Source organism: Hesperophylax consimilis, chromosome 12 (genome assembly GCF_061612785.1).
Source record: "Hesperophylax consimilis isolate HC1 chromosome 12, BYU_Hcon_1.0, whole genome shotgun sequence".
In the NCBI taxonomy this organism is placed as follows: domain Eukaryota; kingdom Metazoa; phylum Arthropoda; class Insecta; order Trichoptera; family Limnephilidae; genus Hesperophylax; species Hesperophylax consimilis.
Genome location: NC_142847.1, coordinates 19397889 through 19417888, shown reverse-complemented (window position 1 = coordinate 19417888; position 20000 = coordinate 19397889). Strand labels below are relative to the sequence as shown.

Genomic DNA, 20000 nt, shown 5'->3' with positions numbered 1-20000 from the left:
ACTTTTCTCTTTTTGTATGGACGTATTATGGGAAACTAATACAATTTATAGAAAATCCGGTTACTTCCCACAAAATGAACTAATAATAAGAAACTCCGCGGTAAGAACATACTTACTAAGCTAAGCAAACTTTTCTCTTTCTGTAAGGAGATTACTTCTTCCACGAAATAATATTTTCGGCTAAGCGAAAAGTTTTTATTCTTGGAAATCACGAAAACTGAAAAAATATACTGCATGTCACATCACATGGGTAGGATTCTTTACTGTGTATGTATTTTCCAAACATGTCTACATGATGTTTCAATTCTAAGTTTTCAAGGTTGTGAAAGCGTGATTCCAAATTTAGATACGTAACGTAATACGTAGACAATTATTTATCTGTCCGAAATTTATAAAGTTAAAAAATAAATTTATTATTTAAATAGATGCTTTATGCATTTTAACTTTCATTTGGACTAATTTTGTCTAGCTTGACTTAGGAAAGTATCCGCTGACATAACTTTAAAGTAGTATTTTTACTCTGTGCAAACATGGGCAATCAGTGTAACAGTGTGGAAGAGCTCTATTTTTCCTACATATATTTTAATGGAAGGCGCTCCAAAGAACAAGCGTCGTTGATGCGCAGCTAGAATCTGGGCTAGAAATTTTTCACATGAGAATCATTGATGTTAGGATAATTGGCGGGTTTATTAAAGACCCAGTTTCAATTCATCCTCAGGTTATTCTGTATGAAATAAAGACCCAGGTTCAATTCATCCTCAGGTTATTCTGTATGAAATAAAGACCCAGGTTCAATTCATCCTCAGGTTATTCTGTATGAAATAAAGACCCAGGTTCAATTCCTCCTCAGGTTATTCTGTATGAAATAAAGACCCAGGTTCAATTCATCCTCAGGTTATTCTGTATGAAATAAAGACCCAGGTTCAATTCATCCTCATGGTATTCTGTATGAAACATAGACCCACGTTCAATTCAACCTCAGGGTATTCTCTATAAAATAAAGACCTAGGTTCAATTCAAATATTATTATTAGGGTATTTTGTATAAAATAAATATCAAAAAACTAATATCGTCTACAGCACTAAGCAATTAATTGCCTTCATCAATGTAATTGCTTTCATATTCTATAATGGTATCCCTATTATTATTTGTATTAGAAGGTATTACAGTTAATAACTTATTTATGAGTCCTGAAGATAACTGAAGAGGCATAAAATCCTTCTTTGGGGAAAGAGTATATACCTTCCATTCGCTACGTTATTGTTTCTCGGAAAATGTTGTTTTTCATCGAAAATACTGACGTAAAATATAATTCTCGACCTTGATTTATAACCCTATCATTTCACCCATTAAGGCATGAACTTTAAACCTTAAAAGTGATGCTTTGAATTAGAGCATTAGATGGTATTAACATATTAAATAAGGTTAATTTAAAATAACTGGTTTATAAGTCAAATAAATAGCGAGCATACAAATAAAAAAATTCAGGTTCTTTAATATTTACTTTCTGTTTTTTTATGCCAAATCTTTGTTTTCTTATATTAATTGTATAATATTTATTGTATAATATTTAATGTTTAACCTTTAATGATAAATCCAATGAATGGTTAGATAAAATTCATTATTGATATGGTACCGTTGTTAGTAAATAATAACATGAATACATTTTATTAAACATTTATTTGTCATTAGTTAAAATTCTTATTAGAAATATTTAAAAATAAAAACAAAATGATTGAAAATGTCCGGCTTCAAAAAAAAATGAATATATTTTTATTTATTAATTTTTTTACTATTTATTAAAGGAAAAAGTACATGTAAGTAATAAGGTTTGCAATTTACAATGACAATCTTTAATACTACTCTTCCAGAGAAGCATTCGCTTGTGGTTGGAAGAGGAGGGTACATTATGTTTTTTATTTTGAGTTTTTAATTTTGTTATGACATGTGGTGTATTATATTATATTATATTATACCGAAACGAAGTCAAGCGTACGACCACAATGTTAATGAAATTAATACACAGTTATAGAAAAGGTACAACATGAGCATCTCCTGTCCCCATCCCATCTTCCTCTGCCTCTTGCCCTTTCCTATTCTTTCTTCCTTCTAATATATTTATATGATTTTTTTTTTCTTTTTTGTTAATTTCATTTTCAGTAAATGGTTATAACCAATTACAATTTTGTATTATATCATATTAACCAACATTAGCGTAAGAAACTATTTTGGGTTACCTCATATTTAACCTCTTGTATAACTCATCCTGTGTAAAATTGCTGTTTGTTTCTTACAATAAATAAAAAAAAAATATATATATATATATAAATTATTAAAGGATCAATGTGTGTAAATATAATATATGTATATACATTTTATTTACTTGTTATATAAAGATATTATTTTACGTCGAAATTAAATTATATATAAAATTAAATAAAATATTATTAATAATCGTTGGTATTTTCCATACATTTGTCATCTGATAGAGGGTAATCTGGCATACTGGCCTTTAAATGCTTGTAAAAATATGCAGTGGTTCTGGCAGCCACTGTTGTGTTTAATAAGATTGGTTTGTTTATTTTGGGCCATACTTCCGGGGTGCTCAGAATATATCTCCCTTTCTCCTAAAATTAAACCTCTTGAAGTCAGCAATGTACTGAGTGTCAGTTTTGCAGTATCTGATGAATTGTTGCCAGCCGTGGTATAGAAATATTTGGAATTATGCCCTGTTTTTTGCCCTTCCAATCACTGACTGGACAGAGTCTACTTCCAGGTGAGTGTGACCACGTAATAAAATAATAATTTAATGATTTTGAGTTTTTAATTTTTTGTAAAACAATGGCTTTTGTTAAATTTTCTAATTTGTCCTGCGCCGTTGACAGACCACATGGTTATTTTTTCAATTTTATCCCTTAAAATGGCCAAAACAAAAACAAAAAAAACTGTACTGAAGAAATTTAGTTATCTAATTGTAGGTTTGAAACAATCGACAAAGGTTGTTAAGCTAAACGCGTCCAGAGTCCAGATCACAATAAAACTTATTCCTTTTTATCTGTTCTGAGAATAAGAACTTTTATTAAATGAACCATAAACTTGAATGATTTTATTGAAATAGCGATTTTTATAAGGATTTGTGTCTTGCAATCACTAGCCTTTGACATTTGTAAGTATTTTTAATAGCGCAAAGTTGTCGGGACGTGTAGGCACGGGAATCTGTTCTACTATCAGAGTTAATGCAGTTGGCACGTTTTATGTGTAGGTTTGGAAAGGGACTGATACTTTAGTTTTTATTTTATTTACTTTTGATTTTAATTGGCGACACGGTTCCACAGTAAAATACTTCATATATCACCTCATATTCTAATATCTTTGATATCAACTATCAAAAGCTACATAGTAAATTATCCGATTTTTTCAAATTGTATCGCACTTTCGCCTCATGTGAATGGTTTTCTTTTTCTTTTTGGAGTTTTTTTTTTTTTTGTATCAGTAGTATTTTTTATCCTCAATGTATAACAATCACAAACATCGAAACATCGCAGATGTCGTTTGCTGGAGGATCAAAACATAAATTTAATTTCTCATTAAAGATTTTACCGTAGATCCATTGATGGTCTTGAGTCTAAATTCATAATATATTTACTTCCATAGAAGGCGTACTAATGTAAGAGGTAGAAAAATGCGAATGGATTTGGGTTAAAATACTCATAATGCAACTAAATCGTAAAGATTCAAGTCAATGTACATCTTTCAGCTTCTAGGAAGTAAAGTAAGCTTCATCATTATTTATTTTTGAAAATCCCAAATTTCTTCAGGATTGGACTTCTTCATCTCTCTGCCACAAATAAACATGACCATTTTCTTCATCATACAGATATAGGCTAAAAATAACACATATGTATTTTATATTTTCTATTCTCATTTTAAATAAAAAGCATTCGTCACCTGACATTACATTGAAACCTTTTCAATGAAAAACATTTTATTTATAAAAGTTCATATGCGAAAAGTGCGTCACTTATGTAATTAGGGGTGACATGCCCTGTCATGTGTCGTGGCCCAAAGCGTAGCAAAGCTTATGGCGTAGCGTAGCATAGCTTACAGTGTATAGACATCGCAGCATAGCTTTAAGCATAGATCACAGCATAGTCTTTGACACGGAAGTGATGAGCAGCTTTGAAAGATATCAAACAAGATACACGGGCTCGTGGAGGGATATCAAATATTTATCTTCGCTCACGTTATTTTAGACATTTTTGTTTTTTGAGAACGGATCTCCGAAGTGGAAAAATGTTTGGGAATCGTTTTTCATTATTAAATAATACACACACAATTATTTTTTGGTGAGTAGAAGCGGTATACACTATGTAAGTTATATATATATGATACTCCCACTATCGCCCTGGTGAATGACTATTGACTATCCACACGGAGAAAAAATAGTATAGCTGATTTATCAAAATCGGTTAAAAACGGGATTGCAGGCCGTTCCGCGTCGTGATAATATATAATGATAAAATGCAACACAATAATTCTTATGAATATGTGTTCCGACATTCGTGGTTTACTGAAAAGTTATTACGACCTAGACTTGTTAAATTAGCAAATATTTAATATCAGTAAGTTTTCTACGTGCAAAACCAGATGAGAATGTTGGTACTTTCCAACCTTCCTATTTGTCATATCTTTCTCTTCCCAACCCCTTCAACGTCACAAAATACACCGCTTGCGGATGCCATTGTTCTAGTGACTCAGTAAGGTGACATTTAAATGTGCAAGCAAAAGCAATCGAATGGATGACCTCAATCCTTACCGTAAATAATTTGAAAACTCTTCGACTAATGCAGTTATGTCAAATGGATGGTTAGTTAGTTTAGCTAGCGAGGCATAAGTAAAACAATTTTAGAAATTGTTGGACATTTTTGGACACAAACAGTTCATGTGGTCTCCAAAATTAGCAAAACTATCTATGTTTAACTTTGCAAGCACTATACAACTTAAAACGTGACTAAACTGTACACACTGACACAGGCGATAAATACCGCATGACGATTTTCATTTATTTTTTATTGTTTTTGATGGATTTAAATTTCCCGCCCTTTTGTAGTAACTCTAACTTGACCTTGTTGTAGGTAGAATATATGTACTCCTCTTCTCTTCTGTGACATTGCAAAGCGAGTGTATAACAAATGTACTTCTTATCAGTTAATAAAAGCAAATCATACAAAATAAGAGTTTATTTCTGTTTAAATCATTAGGTTATGGGCCCAGATAACCCAGAGGCATTCAGTGAAAGTTTTTTCTAATAAACTAGCAGTGAAAAAAAGGACTATTAGTAAAACATAACCTCCGCAGTGAAAACATGGTGAAAACATAACCTCTACTCCAAAAACAAAACAGTGACTTTCTCGAATCATATTCCAAAGTGTTTTCGTGTTTGAACTCTGTGTTTTCATAAATAAAAATGGCAACAAACAGTTCATTGGCATTAATCGAAAAGTTAACCGGCCGTGAAAACTATGCGACATGCAATTCGCAGTGAAAACCTACCTACAACACGAGGAATTGTGGGATTGTATTAAAACAGCTGACACATTTACAGTGATTGATACGAAAAAAGACACAATAGCAAAAACAAAAATTATTCTTCTTGTCGATCCTATTAATTATGTACACATCGAAGAAAAAAGTACGGCAAAAGGAGTATGGGATAAATTGGCAGCGGCATTTGATGATTCCGGGTTGACACGCCCGCGCCGGGTTGGTCTTCTGCGTGATTTGTGTAATACCTCGCTCAGTGCATGTAAAAGTATTGAAGAATATGTGAGCAAAATAATGTCGACAGCTCACAAACTCCGCAATATTGGCTTCAAAGTGGACGATGAGTGGCTCGGGACTTTGCTGCTCTCCGGTCTGCCCGACTCATATCAGCCAATGATTATAGCAATTGAAAGCTCTGGCACGAAGATAACTGCAGATTCTGTTAAAGCAAAATTATTGCAAGATGTGAGAAATTATGAAAACAATACAACAGCCTTCGCAGTAAATAAAAGGTTTCATAACAATGACAAGAAACAAACCAAGGGTCCGAGATGTTATTCCTGTAACAAATATGGCCACAAGAGCCCTGAATGTAAATCAAAACCCAAAAACAAGGTACAGAAGCCAACCTCATCCTATGCTGCTGTGTTTATCGCATCGTCTAATTATGATGACGCCTGGTACATAGACTCAGGCGCCTCAGCTCATATGACGAAGAACAAGAATCTCTTTCAAAAGGAATCAACTCCTGTAATAAAGAACATTAGAGTTGCAGACAATAAAGTGTTATCTGTGCAAAGCTCGGGAGAAGTGAGTTTAGATGTTTATAATGACAAAGGCCAAGAAAATAAGATTCTGTTTACAAATGTTCTACATGTCCATGGACTAGCAACTAACCTGCTATCTGTGAGTCAAATTATTCGAAATGGTGGTCAAGTAAAATTTGATAACTCCGGCTGTGTCATCTTGAACAGCAAGCATCAAATAGTAGCAACTGCAAGTATTGTTAACAACATGTACCGGCTGAACATGCCTGGAGGGCATGCTCACATGACTAATGTTGAAGAACAAGATGCTTACCTGTGGCACCAAAGAATGGGGCATCTGAATTTTCACAGTTTAATGAAAATGGCTGAAAATACTAAACATGTAACTTTTCTAAACAAAACAGAAAATCTGACATGTATAACCTGCAAGGAAGGTAAACAGACACGATTACCTTTTAAAAGTGAAGGATCAAAGGTTAGCAAACCCCTAGAATTGATTCACTCTGACATATGTGGGCCAATGGAAACCCAATCTCTTGGTGGTGCAAGATACTTTATAACTTTTCTCGATGACTACTCAAAGAAAATTTTTGTATACTTTCTCCACAACAAATCTGAAGCTCTTGGAAAATTTAAAGAATTTAAACAGGAAGTTGAGAATCAACTGGATACTCATAAAAAGATTCTTCGGACAGACAATGGCCTAGAATATGATAACAAAAATTTTTCCGATTTCCTGAAAAGTGCTGGAATCATACACCAGACAACCACACCGTACACACCTGAACAAAATGGTACAGCGGAACGCATGAATAGAACACTGGTGGAAAGAGCAAAGTGTATGCTTCTCAATGCTGAACTGCCAAAGTTATATTGGGCTGATGCAATACACACTGCCGCTTATATCATCAATCGTTCTCCAACGAGATGTTTGTTGTTCAAAACTCCCATGGAAAAATGGTTTGGCCTGAAACCAAATGTGAATCATATGCGTATATTTGGATGTGAGGCAATGGTTCACCTGCCTAAAGAAAAGCGCAAGAAATGGGATCCAAAAGCACAAAAGATGATCTTCATCGGATACTGTGACCACACAAAAGGTTATAGATTCATACTGCCGAATTCCAGAAAAGTAATATAAAGAAGAGATGCTACATTTCTTGAATCTTCTGTGAAAAGAGACGTTGTTCCTTTAGAATTATCCATGAATAAAATAGAAACAGAAGAGGAAAGTTCAAAAGATGAAGATTGTGCCTCAGAAAGTTCAAATGAATCTGTAAAATAAAACAAATCCACTTCTGACAGTGAATACATACCAGACACCAGTATTGAATCACCTGGAGTAAGTAGTGTGAAGTTGAGACCTAGAAACAAAAACAAAAACTTGCCTGAAGAAAGTACTTACCTATGTTTATTTATTCCTGATGTTCCGGAAACATATAAAGAAGCAATTAGTTCAGAAAATAAAGAAAAATGGATAAAATCAATTGATGAAGAACTAGATGCACATAAGAAGAATGAAACCTGGATATTGATAGAAAAACCTCCAAATGCCAAAGTGATAGGATGCAAATGGGTGTTCCGAATAAAAGAAGAGTCAACGGGTCCACGGTTCAAGGCACGACTTTGTGCAAAAGGATTTGCACAAACAGCAGGTATCGACTACCCCGAAACCTTTGCACCAACTGTAAGGTATGATTCGATACGTTTATTATTATCCATGGCTGTCCAGTATAACCTTAAACGCATCCAACTTGACATCAAAACCGCATTCTTATACGGTGAGCTTGAAGAGACTATATTAATGACTCCACCTGAAGGTCTGCCTAGTGAAGGCAATATGGTATGTAAGCTCAACAAGTCTCTGTTGAAGCAATCTCCCCGTTGCTGGAATAAGAAGTTTGACTCGATTTTAAAGAAATTTGGTTTCGTCAACAGCAAAGCTGATCAATGTGTTTATTTTGGTCAAGTCAACAATAAGAAATGCTACTTTTGCCTGTATGTTGATGACGGCTTGTTATTTTCTAAAGATGAATCAGTACTAAAAGAAATAACTAATGACTTAAAAACTGTATTTGATGTAAAAATAGTGAATTCAGTGAGTAACTTTGTAGGCAAGCAAATTGAGATACTCAGCAATTGTATATTCATACATCAAACTAAATATGTGGAACAGATATTGCACAAGTTTAACATGACTGATGCCAACCCCAACAGTGTTCCTGTGGACCCTCATGTAAAGTTACAAAAAGGAGATGGAGACCCAGAAAAGAACATTCCTTACAGAGAAGCTGTGGGTTCCCTCATGCACCTAGCTATAGTGAGTCGACCTGAAATTATGTATGCAGTGAGCCTAGTGAGTCGATTTTTAAATTGTTACAATAAAACACACTGGAATGCCGTGATGAAAATCTTCAAATATCTGAAAGATACAAAAGAGTACGGGCTGTATTACTCATCCACATCACAGCCACCAGTAGTGGCTGGTTATAGTGATGCTGACTATGCCAATGATCCTGATACAAGACGTTCAATCACGGGCTATGTTTTCATCAAAATGGAGCAGCTGTAATATGGTCTAGCCAAAGACAACAAACAGTTGCCCTGTCAACAACAGAAGCAGAATTTATGGCAGCCTGTGCTGCAACCAAAGAAGCTATGTGGATAAAACAGTTGTTATGTGATATTGAGGAATATAAACAAGATAAAATGTACTTACATTTAGACTTTTAGACAATCAAAGTGCGATCAGTGTTATCAAAAATGTAAACTTCCATAAACGCTGTAAACATATCGACTTCAAGTACCACTTTGTTAAAGAAAAATATTATCAAAAAATTATTGATCTAAAATTTGTAAGTAGTGATAATCAATATGCAGATATATTTACCAAAGCATTGCCAAAGGATAAATTTCAATTTTTAAGATCTAAACTTGGAATGCACAATTAAAAACTCTACAAATAATATTATGTAAGAATATTCTGAAAGTTGTATAATATCTTGTTTCAAAGGGTAATTAATATCCAGTTATTTTTGTTTTTTTTTTTTATATTATAAGGCTCGAATTTAGAGGGAGTGATGGATTTAATTTTCTCGCCCATTTGTAGTAACTCTAACTTGACCTTGTTGTAGGTAGAATATATGTACTCCTCTTCTCTTCTGTGACATTGCAAAGTGAGTGTATAACAAATGTACTTCTTATCAGTTTATAAAAGCAAATCATACAAAATAAGAGTTTATTTCTGATTAAATCATTAGTTTTATGTGAAACTGCACAAGAGTCCCAACTGCTCCCAACCATCTGGAACCAGTGAGACCATGGCATCCCCAATAGAGGTATTTTGTGAAACTGAAGATAGTGAGGAGGAGAAGGAGGTGGGGAAGAGAAAGGCTGGGAAGTACCTGGCGGTTCAGATCTGGTCACCAAACACGGCCAAAGCCATTTCAAGAAACGTTTCAATTCTGACACCAGGGTTATACTGAGATTATCTTCCACTCTGTAACGTGCTTCAAATATACTATATGTTATTGCAAATTAGTAATTTGTGAAATAACACAAAATAATAAAATAAAATTTACTTGCGCACGCCGGCATTTGAACCCGCGACCTCCAGCTTGCTAGTCGAGAACCCTTGACCACGGAGGCCGCTGTAGCAAGGCACCTGTTTATTAGAATTTTTTTAACTTGATAATATCTTGATTGGTTAAGTGTGAATTATTTCATAATTTTTTTGTCACCCATCCCTAAAACCTGTTCACGAAACTCATACCCATTTCTAAATAATATTTGTTTATGCGGTGTAAAGACAATGTAGCATTAAAATTTTGAAAAATGTATGCGTATGTAAGAGGCAAAATTTTCTTTCAATATATTCTCATTTTACTAAAACGCAAAAAATTTTGGCTTTTCCAAAATTTTGTTTAATAGCGTATTGTTTACCAACCAATTTCAAACCGTACAATATACCTTTTGCCTACATACAAATATTGGTTGCCATTCTCGAGAAAAAGTCAACTAATATAAAATAAAATCTACCCTGAAAAGACAGATACGCATAATCCAGGTTCATACATTTTTTAAGCGATTCGTAAAACCATTATTTTTATAAATAATTTTATTTTTTTGATTTATGTGATACTGCTCAAGATTTAGAGCAGCCAGTGGATGTATTTTATTCCCTTTGTTTGGGGAATATTGTGAGATATCAAAAAATGGAAGCGATAGAACATGGACGAAGGTTGGGAGATACCTGGTTATACAGATCAGGTCACTTAACATATCTTCACCTTTTTAAATCCAAGTTTCGATCCTTAACTGAGGTCTCTAATTAATAAAATTAAAATCTCAGGCTGTCTTCGCATAACTTTTAATGTAATATTTTTATGTGAAAGAATTTATATTTTAGTTAAGAAATAAATAGATTACATATAATATATACAGAAATATGTTATATTTATTATTTCTATTTCTAGTGGTATAAATGGTAGAAAAAATCGAAGTATAGTTTTATTTTTTATGAAATGAAATCGCATGTTCGCAAAAAATAAGATTCTTTAGGTCTTTCTAAATGCTAATTTTATCAGAGAGAGAGAAATTTTTTTCATATCAATTTACACGGAGTCCATCTCAGTTTATACAACAAAATCGTTACTTATTGTTCGAAAATGAGAGCTGTAAAATGCTTCGAAAATCTCAGAAAAAGCGTTGTGGTATCATACTTATTTTAGCCACCGGTGAAAATTCATACTAATAAAACGAAATATTGAAAGGATTTTCGTACAAACATAAATTATGAAATTATGAACCAAATAACCATTTTTTGCCTTCAAAATTTGTTGGATAAAATTATAATATTTGGTTTCTGAAATACACACTAGTTTTTTTTATAGTGAATACCTCACAAGAGTCCCAACTGCTCCCGTCTGGAGCCAGTGAGACTATGGCATCCCCAATTGGGGGATGTTGTGAGGCTGAAGGTAAGTGGGGAAGGGAAAGAGGAAGGTGGGGAAGTACCTGGCTATTCAGATCTAGTCACTAAACACGGCTAAAGCCATTTGAAGCAACGTTTCAATTCTGAATGGTGGTCTTACACCAGGGCGATACTAGTAGTATCTTCCACTCTGGAACGTGCCGCAAATATACTATATATTACTTTTAATTAATTAATTGTGAAATAACACAAATTAATCAAATAAAATTTATTTGCGCACGCCGGGTTCGAACCCGCGACCTTCGGAATGGCAGTCCAATGCGTTACCACTGGACTATGCCAGTTGCAGAGAGTGTATGTATTAAATCTTAACTATTAAACTAAAAACCTGCGTGTTAAAGAATCAAAAATTCTCAAGAGATAAGTTCTAGAGTAATTAAATATGCACAGATATGCATGTCTGTATTTTATTGGTGTACAAAATTTTTAGCTTGCATTGCAATTTCCATCGTAGATCACAAAAAAATATATCTACAAAATAATTGTAAATACTTAGGTACCTATTGCTTTGTTTGCTGAGAAGCTAATTGCGGTAGTTTAACGGGTACCACCTCTCATTTTATGAAAATAATAATATAGTTACAATATTTAAAAATATAATAATTAAAATCGTGGATCAGTCAAGTAGAGAGTGTCAAAATTCGGGCAAAACAGGCTAGAAAAACAAGTTAGCTCTATTTGCGCTTTGGTCCCAAGAGACCTATAAATATTTGAGTTTCTAATTAACTATGTATGTTAAGGAAGATTGAATTATTTCTGATGTACAAAACTAAGTACCAAAATATTTCACTAATAAGACAATTATTTTCCATTATTTATAAGATCATTTTGTTCCAAAAATACGAAAACAATTTTATCGGTAAAATAAAACATTTCTCAGTATTGAAAACAGTGTTGAATCTCGCGCAAAGCCAGGCAGAAAAACTATTTATCTCTAGTTGTACTTTGTTGCTAGGGATTTAAAAAATGTTTATACTATAAGACTAAAATTCTTTCTGATGTATAAAACTAACGAAAATACGCAATTCTTGTCGTGTTGTGTTTTGTCTTGTTTCTTTTTCTCTCCTTTTCTATCCCCTGAATTTGTAATCGAGCATAATCTACTTTTAACCGTGAATAAGTACATTTTTTCTTAATTGTTCTACTTAACCTCCCCTTTTCTATTTTTGTAGTATTTTGTATGCCAAACTTATAATTTTGAAATAAAAATACCGATGTATAATTAATAATAATAATAATAATAATATTTGGCTAATTTATATAGCGCCGTTTTCGTGAGAAATCACCTCAAGGGCGCTGTACAAATATATTTCTAAAATAGTTAATACTAGAACTACTGACTTATCTCTAATACTACTATCTTAACGACATATATACCAGTATTTACATATTTAGCAACTTACAACTAAAATTAATATAAACAATCTAATCTTACTAACGTCAGAAGAAGAAAGAAGTTCTATTATATTAGGGTGTTTTTATTGTTAGCTGGATATATATGTTAAATGAATGAAATTAATGAATAAAATCAATCGTCAATCTTAAACGCATCTAGATGATTCATATGCCAACAATTAAACCGATTGACTTGTTGTGTTCCCGCTGATATTGTCCATTGTCCATTGGTAGGCTAGTCAATAGCAAAATTGAATGAACGGAATCGCTAGATAATGTAACAATTACGGAATAAAAAAAATGAAAAAAAATAAATATTTGGATAGAATTTATGGAAATGAGTGTTTAAAAAAGTGAGTTTTTAGTTTGGATCTAAATTCTGTTGGGCTGGTTATACATCTCAATTCCATAGGAAGTTTATTCCAAGCCTTAGGGCCGGATAATCCGACTGCACGATCACCAAACTTAGTGTTCGGATTTCGCTTAGGCTCTTTCAACCTTCCAATTGCAGATGATGTCGCTGATCTAAGAGTTGACTGCCTTAGACCAGTATTTTCCGGAATGCATAGCTCAGTAATATACGGTGGCGCCATTTCGTTGATAGCTTTAAACACCAACCAGCATAGCTTGTACTGGATCCTTTCAGGACACTTCAGCCAGTGAAGATTTCGGAGGTGTTCCGAAATGTGCGAAAACTTGGGTACCCCGGTGATAAGCCTTGCTGCGGCATTGAACACTGATTGTAGTTTATCAGTTTCGCATTTAGGAAGATTTGCATAAATGCCGTTGCAATAGTCAAGACGTGATACTATGTATGAGTTCACAAGTAATTTAGTTGCCTCTGTTGAAAGGTTCCTACGAACTGACTTAAGTTGTCTAAGGTAGAAGAACCCCGTGCTAACGGTCTTATTTACCTGACTTTTTAAAGAAAGGTCTGAATCCAGATAAACTCCCAGAAGTTTGACGGTTGTTTTAGCAGTTACGTCGTTGCCGGAAATAGCGATTGGTGAGTTTTCTATTAAATGTTGGCGTCTATGTGTGGCTGCCCAGAGAAACTCCGTTTTTGAAGGATTTAGCTTAAGTTTATTTGAGGACATCCAGAGATTGATTGCTTCTAGACACTCAGCGGTGCGAATTTTTAGGCCGTCGATCTCATTTGGTGAGCAGTAAAAGTATATTTGCTGATCGTCAGCATAACCGTGAGATAAAAGACCAAATGACTCGATAATTTTTGCGACGTCATTTGTAAAAAGAATGAAGAGAAGTGGACCCAAAACGGATCCCTGGGGTACCCCTGAAGAGAGTTTTGTGAAGTTGGACTGTTTATTTCCAACCTTTACTGCTTGCGAGCGATTTGATAGATAAGACTCTAGCCAATATTTGATTTTAGAATGTAAACCAAACGTTACTTCTAGTCTCTTAATGAAAAAGTCGTGGTCAATGGTATCAAATGCAGCGCACTGCAAAATGACTCATTGCACTTATTAACTCCCACCTATGTATTGTAAGATCCCCCCGTCAAAACTAATTACGTTTGTCTTCACACACACTCTCTTCCTTCTTGTTTCGGGTTCCGCAATGAAGCATACGACATTACATACGTTCTTATTCAGTGCTTATCACGATTGTTTATGATACGTGGCTGTTGATTATCGACGCGTGACAGTAAATAAGACTTATAACTGATTATGTCCCCCGAATTACGTTGCAAAAGACAAAAAACTAGTCTTAGTAGAAACAGAAGATTTTCTTCAATATTTTTATAACCCATATGACTTATTAATAATGTTTGTTACTATAAAGTACGTAATAATAATGTTAAAAAACTTTTCCTAATTGAGAAAATAATGGACAAAACCAAAACAAAGATGTGAAATAACGTTGCTTGGTGCTATTTCTTGCAACGTTCTTCCTAGTATGTATTTCATGCATTTACGCGGGTAGATTTTCTTAATAGCTTACATAAATGTTTTCAAATATTGGGTGGAAAGTTGCCAGAGACGACGGCTTTTTACGATACTAAGAAATGTTAAGATTTGGATTTGGTTTGTCAGGATTAGTTTTCAACAGTTCGAACATGACAAATTAATAACTTTATATAAAGAATGCGAAAAAATATCCTGAAATACCAGCCCTGAATGACATAATTGAATAAATTTTATTTAATAAAGATTTTATTTGATTATGATTTGAACTGCTCAATGAATAAGCCTCCCGGAGACGAACTTTCCATTTTGGCTCGTGGAAATATTTATGCGAGGGTTGGAGTCATTTGGGAATTACATATGGTTTCTCTATTTATGATCCTGAGATTTGCCATATTTACTATAAAGCAAATTGAATAATATAAAGTTAATAATAATTGGATAATTTATATGGCGCCGTTTTGATGAAAAATCACCCCAATGGCGCTGTACAATTTATTACGAGTTCCTGGGCTCTACCTAATTTTATTAACAGATACAGGAAAAACATACTTAACTGGCAGGTCACTTCAGATAATCATATTTTTGTTAAAAATTTTACAACTTTCCCCTCAGAGGACAATGTAGTGATAACACTGGTCCTTGATTTAACATTTGCCATTTTAACTATTGAAATTAGAAGATTAGCGGCAAAAGTAAATTTGATATTTCTTTTAAAATACTGAAGCATTTACGACTCTTTAGGACTGCAGAATTTAAAAAAATGACCTCAATTTCTTAGTTGCTTACATTTTAACACATTTAAATATTTAAAGTGTGTTAGTTATACCTAAAGATTAAATTAGGATGTGTCCTAATGAAGAACTAAGGAGATGAAGGTTGACTTACAAACACATAAGTCAACCACTATGGACGGGTTGTTTCAGAGATTTTGAACAATTTATCAAATTGTGAAGGTTCTATTCAAGTTCTATTATTATTTAAGTTTTGTGAAACAGCTGGCCAGTAATTATATAATAACAGAACTTGATTAGAATCTTCACAGAACTTGAATATCATCTTTGAAATTTGATAAATTGTTAAAATTTAATGAAATAACCGGTCCTTACTGCACAATATTCAACATTACGATTTGTTGCGGCGTGATTGGACTGTAATTGCGGTATTTGTGATATTGTTTGATTGACTTACCAATATCTCCAAACTGTCGGCACCTTCCACTTTGCTCTGCTTTAATCACCGGTGGGGGTAATTGTTAGTATTGGAGGAGGTCAAGGAAAGGGAATAGTGATATTGGATTTGCGAAATGGTTCAATGCGTTATAGTTTGCTATTTTTATGCACTATTTCACGGCGATATTTTGCAGTATGACATTTGCCGTTTACAGCGCGGCGCGGTGGTTTTAATAACTCAAGATAGGTTATGCGGAAAGCGGTTGCACTTGCGGCGCGGTTACTTAAACAACTGACTCATGTAGGTAAAAGGCGCGGAACGCGGGTGGGAAACAACAGAACCAAATACTTTGCAACAATAACTAGCCCGAGCACGATTCATATTATTTTATTTGAAAAAAAGTAAACAGCAATACAGAAATTTAAAAAAATATTTATTAATAAAATGTGCTCACTGAATTTCTTCTTGCGCAATGAACATTTTACCCTGTTCCTGTACCTGTACCTCTTCACACAACCAGGTGCAGTAAAACCTTTTAATTTATTACTCATAAAACATTTCTGGCGATGACAGGGTATTTTTTTTTTTTTAATCTCGAAAAATCACGATAATGAAAGCTTTTTTATCTTTGTGAATCAATTTTCTTTAACGATTAAAAATGTGCTATTTTTGATTTGCCGCCAAAATTAGGTGTTGGTTTTTACTCGTGAATCGTTGTTGACGTCATACCGGCCAACGTCGGTGATAAACACAGAATGACGTGGTAGCCAATTGGAACCATTTTAGAATGTGCGGTCTTACATTGCTTTAAAAATCAATTTTCTTTAACGATTAAAAATGTGCTATTTTTGATTTGCCGCCAAAATTAGGTGTTGGTTTTTACTCGTGAATCGTTGTTGACGTCATACCGGCCAACGTCGGTGATAAACACAGAATGACGTTGTAGCCAATTGGAACCATTTTAGAATGTGCGGTCTTACATTGCTTTAAAAATCACTAATTTTTAACGAAAATATTTATATTATACATTTTTACCATACAAGTCAAAATGTTCAAGCAAATTATTAACGGTATTCTTGGTTACAATATTGAAAATACCTCATTAAAATATTCTTCAGAAAAAGCTTCAAGAATTAGTTTTGGGGTATCTAATTGACTGCCAAACAATGAGCAGACGCAAAATTGTGTGTTCTATAGTTAAATATTAATGTTTAAATATTCAAGAGGCAAAATTGGGAAGCAAAGTGATAATAACAGTCAGTTTGTGAACTACTCCCAACCTTCCGGAGTCAGAGAGACTATGGCGACCCCAATTGAGGTATGATGTGAGGCTGAAGGTAATGGGGAGGGGAGGGAGATTTCATACACCAATATATCCAATTTATATATATTTAACTGTGTGTTTCCTGAAAAACATAAATAAAAATAAACACAAGAGAGATGAGGAGACAAAGTACATGGAGTTTTTTTTTAATATAGGAAAACAGCATTCAAATTTCTAGTAATAGTACTACAATGTATCAAAGACTATTATGCCGGAATCCTTCAGTGTTTGATTTTGATTATTATAAAATCATTCACGAGACGCAATGTTCACTCAGTTAACGAAATACAAAACGGTTTATCACATCTATTCATACTTTAGTACGAAATTCGACGTTGGGAACTATGTAAGTACTAAGCCAGGCTGAAATAGATTAATCGACTTAGTTCTTGGAGCATTGCGTGCATATCTCGCTTAAAATCCATTTTGTTTCTAATTATGTTCCTCCATTACTTACGCGCATAATTTCTGAACAGAAATTTCGCATGACAGGGCATTTGTTGAGTTTATTATGCGAAATGTTGGCCCGTCGACTTGGAATTAATAAACTGGTTATAGTTTGAAAAGAGGACCAAATAGTCAAAGTGAAACTAATTAAATAACTAATTAACAAAAAAATAATAAAAGTCTTGTTTAGAATTAAAATTAATTGCTAAAGCGTTAGAAGTAAAGATAGAACCACAAAGAATTAACCAAAACAAAGATAGACAATTGAAAATTTTAACTATAGAATTGTATTTGTATGCTATCTTGAAATAATTTATTGTTTATACGGACAAAACTATTTATTCATATTCGTAATTCGTCTCAATATTGTATAGCATAACTTGCATCATAGCATTTTAATCAAATAGTTAAGTTAACGCCATCTATAAATACGAAAACGTAGATTATAGCTAACGTCACATTTAATCTAAAGGGTCTACATAAAATAATTCATAATCTGCTCTTTCAGATGGCACTAATTTAATCATTTTTTAAAAAGAAACACTTTTTGAGAGGAAGTTCTTTTTTTTTTTTTAAAAAAGAAAGACAAACATTCCCGGGTTACGAATAACCTGACAATATTTGAAAATCTCCTACTACCACCACAGAAAGCTGAAAATGTTGCTTGTGTTGTGATGGAGGACTTAGTCGGCCGAGGAATTGAACACACTACGCCTGAGTAGGACCCAAGCGCGATGTCAACTCGGCCACCGACCGGTCAAAATACTTTAAAATATTAAAATGACTTTTTGAAGTGAAACTTCTTTAGGCGCGTAATGGATTTTCGGGGACGGAGTAAAACCGAGTCAGAATCGACACGAAAATGCGGGTACCTCCACCACCGCTCACCGTTCACTGTCCCTCTCTCACCATATGCGCTTGTTGAGGTGGGGGAGCCGCTCACGAACGTTCTCTCTCTTCTCTTCTTTCCTCTCTCTCAGACACCAGCGAACTGCGCCACGCCAAGCATCAGCTGCTTGGTTAGTATACTGCGTCGTGAGTGTAATACGAGTGAAATACGTAATTGATTGTGGTTCATACGGTTAATTTGAAAATAGAGAGAGAGGAATACTAGAAGTTTCACTTCTGTCTTGCGTAGGCTTGACACACCCACTTTTTTATTTGCGCCCGTACAACATGAATAAATATATAAAAACATTGTTTTGTCATAAAAACTTAATTCTTTCAAGACATACAATATTGCATATGTGATTCAATCTAATTTTGTATTTGTTTGCCTTTCTGGAAATATTTGCGTCTTTATACGGACAAAACTATTTATTCATATTCATAGTGCATATGTACAGGCGCAAATAGTTAAATTCGACATTTGTCGTTGGTCAGTGTTTTACGTAAGTGGAAATGTTGCATATTTTTGACGTGAAACATCCCTCTTTCTTCTCGGCCGCCAAAACTCTGTGCGGTATATTTGCTTCTACTCTAATATCTATTCTAATTGATGAAGAATGTTTTATTTGTATTACATATATTTGCGTTTATTTTAATAATTATTTTATTATAAAAAATATAAAGAGTATTGATACTTTTATTTTAACTTCCTTCAATAAAAATCAATTTTATTGTTTCACATCTGCCAGACGTCGTTGTGTCACATTGTGTGTTCATTACTGATTGAGAACTTTTTGTTTTATTATTATTTTTTTAATATGCCTATTTAAAAAAGTTATATTACATCATTTAAAAAAAGCAATGTCTTTAAAAAGTAATAGACGTAATATACAGGATATACACCCTTAAATAAGCTAGTTCGTGTGTATGTTATTTGTTTATTTATATTGTGTTAATTAACTGTTCGGTATTTTTGATAATTTGTTGACGATAACTGCAAAGGCAATTGAGTACCCAGGCTGACGGGTTGGGGGGTAGATTGAAGTAAAAGTATTATTATTATTTTAATTGAAAAGTCTTCCACGATAGGCACTGAATAAATAATTTACCCTTTATAAATATCTTAATTTTATTTGTTTCTAAATTGTTTAAATAGCTTTTATTTATTTAATATTTCAAAGTTTTTATGTTTTACTTTAGTCTTCTTCTAATTAACTGTACTGAATCGATTAACCCTCGTAAAATGTCCTCCATAGGTAAACTCCTAGCGTGGACGACAATATAGGATCTCTTATAATAATTATGTTTAAATTAAATAAAAACATTACAAAAAAATCTGAAGCCATCGAACTATCTGCATAAGACAAACGAGAACTACTTCACCATTCTTATTAATAATGCACTAAATGGATATTACCCAGAAGTGAAATCCGATGCTCCTTTTGTTTAAGACGATCTTCTAAGAAGAAAACTTTTCTATTACTTACTTGCGTAATTACGTTTCTTCAGCCAGAAGAAATATTCAAAAGGAATCAATTCCAACG

At 33.5% G+C, this 20000-nt stretch overlaps 1 protein-coding gene and 1 pseudogene across 1 annotated transcript in view; both read left to right on the top strand.

Moving 5' to 3' along the window:
* Window positions 1–20000, top strand: part of LOC149419289 (uncharacterized) — a 172090-nt gene that overhangs the window by 18972 nt on the left and 133118 nt on the right. The window lies entirely within an intron of this gene.
* LOC149419290 (uncharacterized) lies at window positions 8506–9262 on the top strand (annotated as a pseudogene).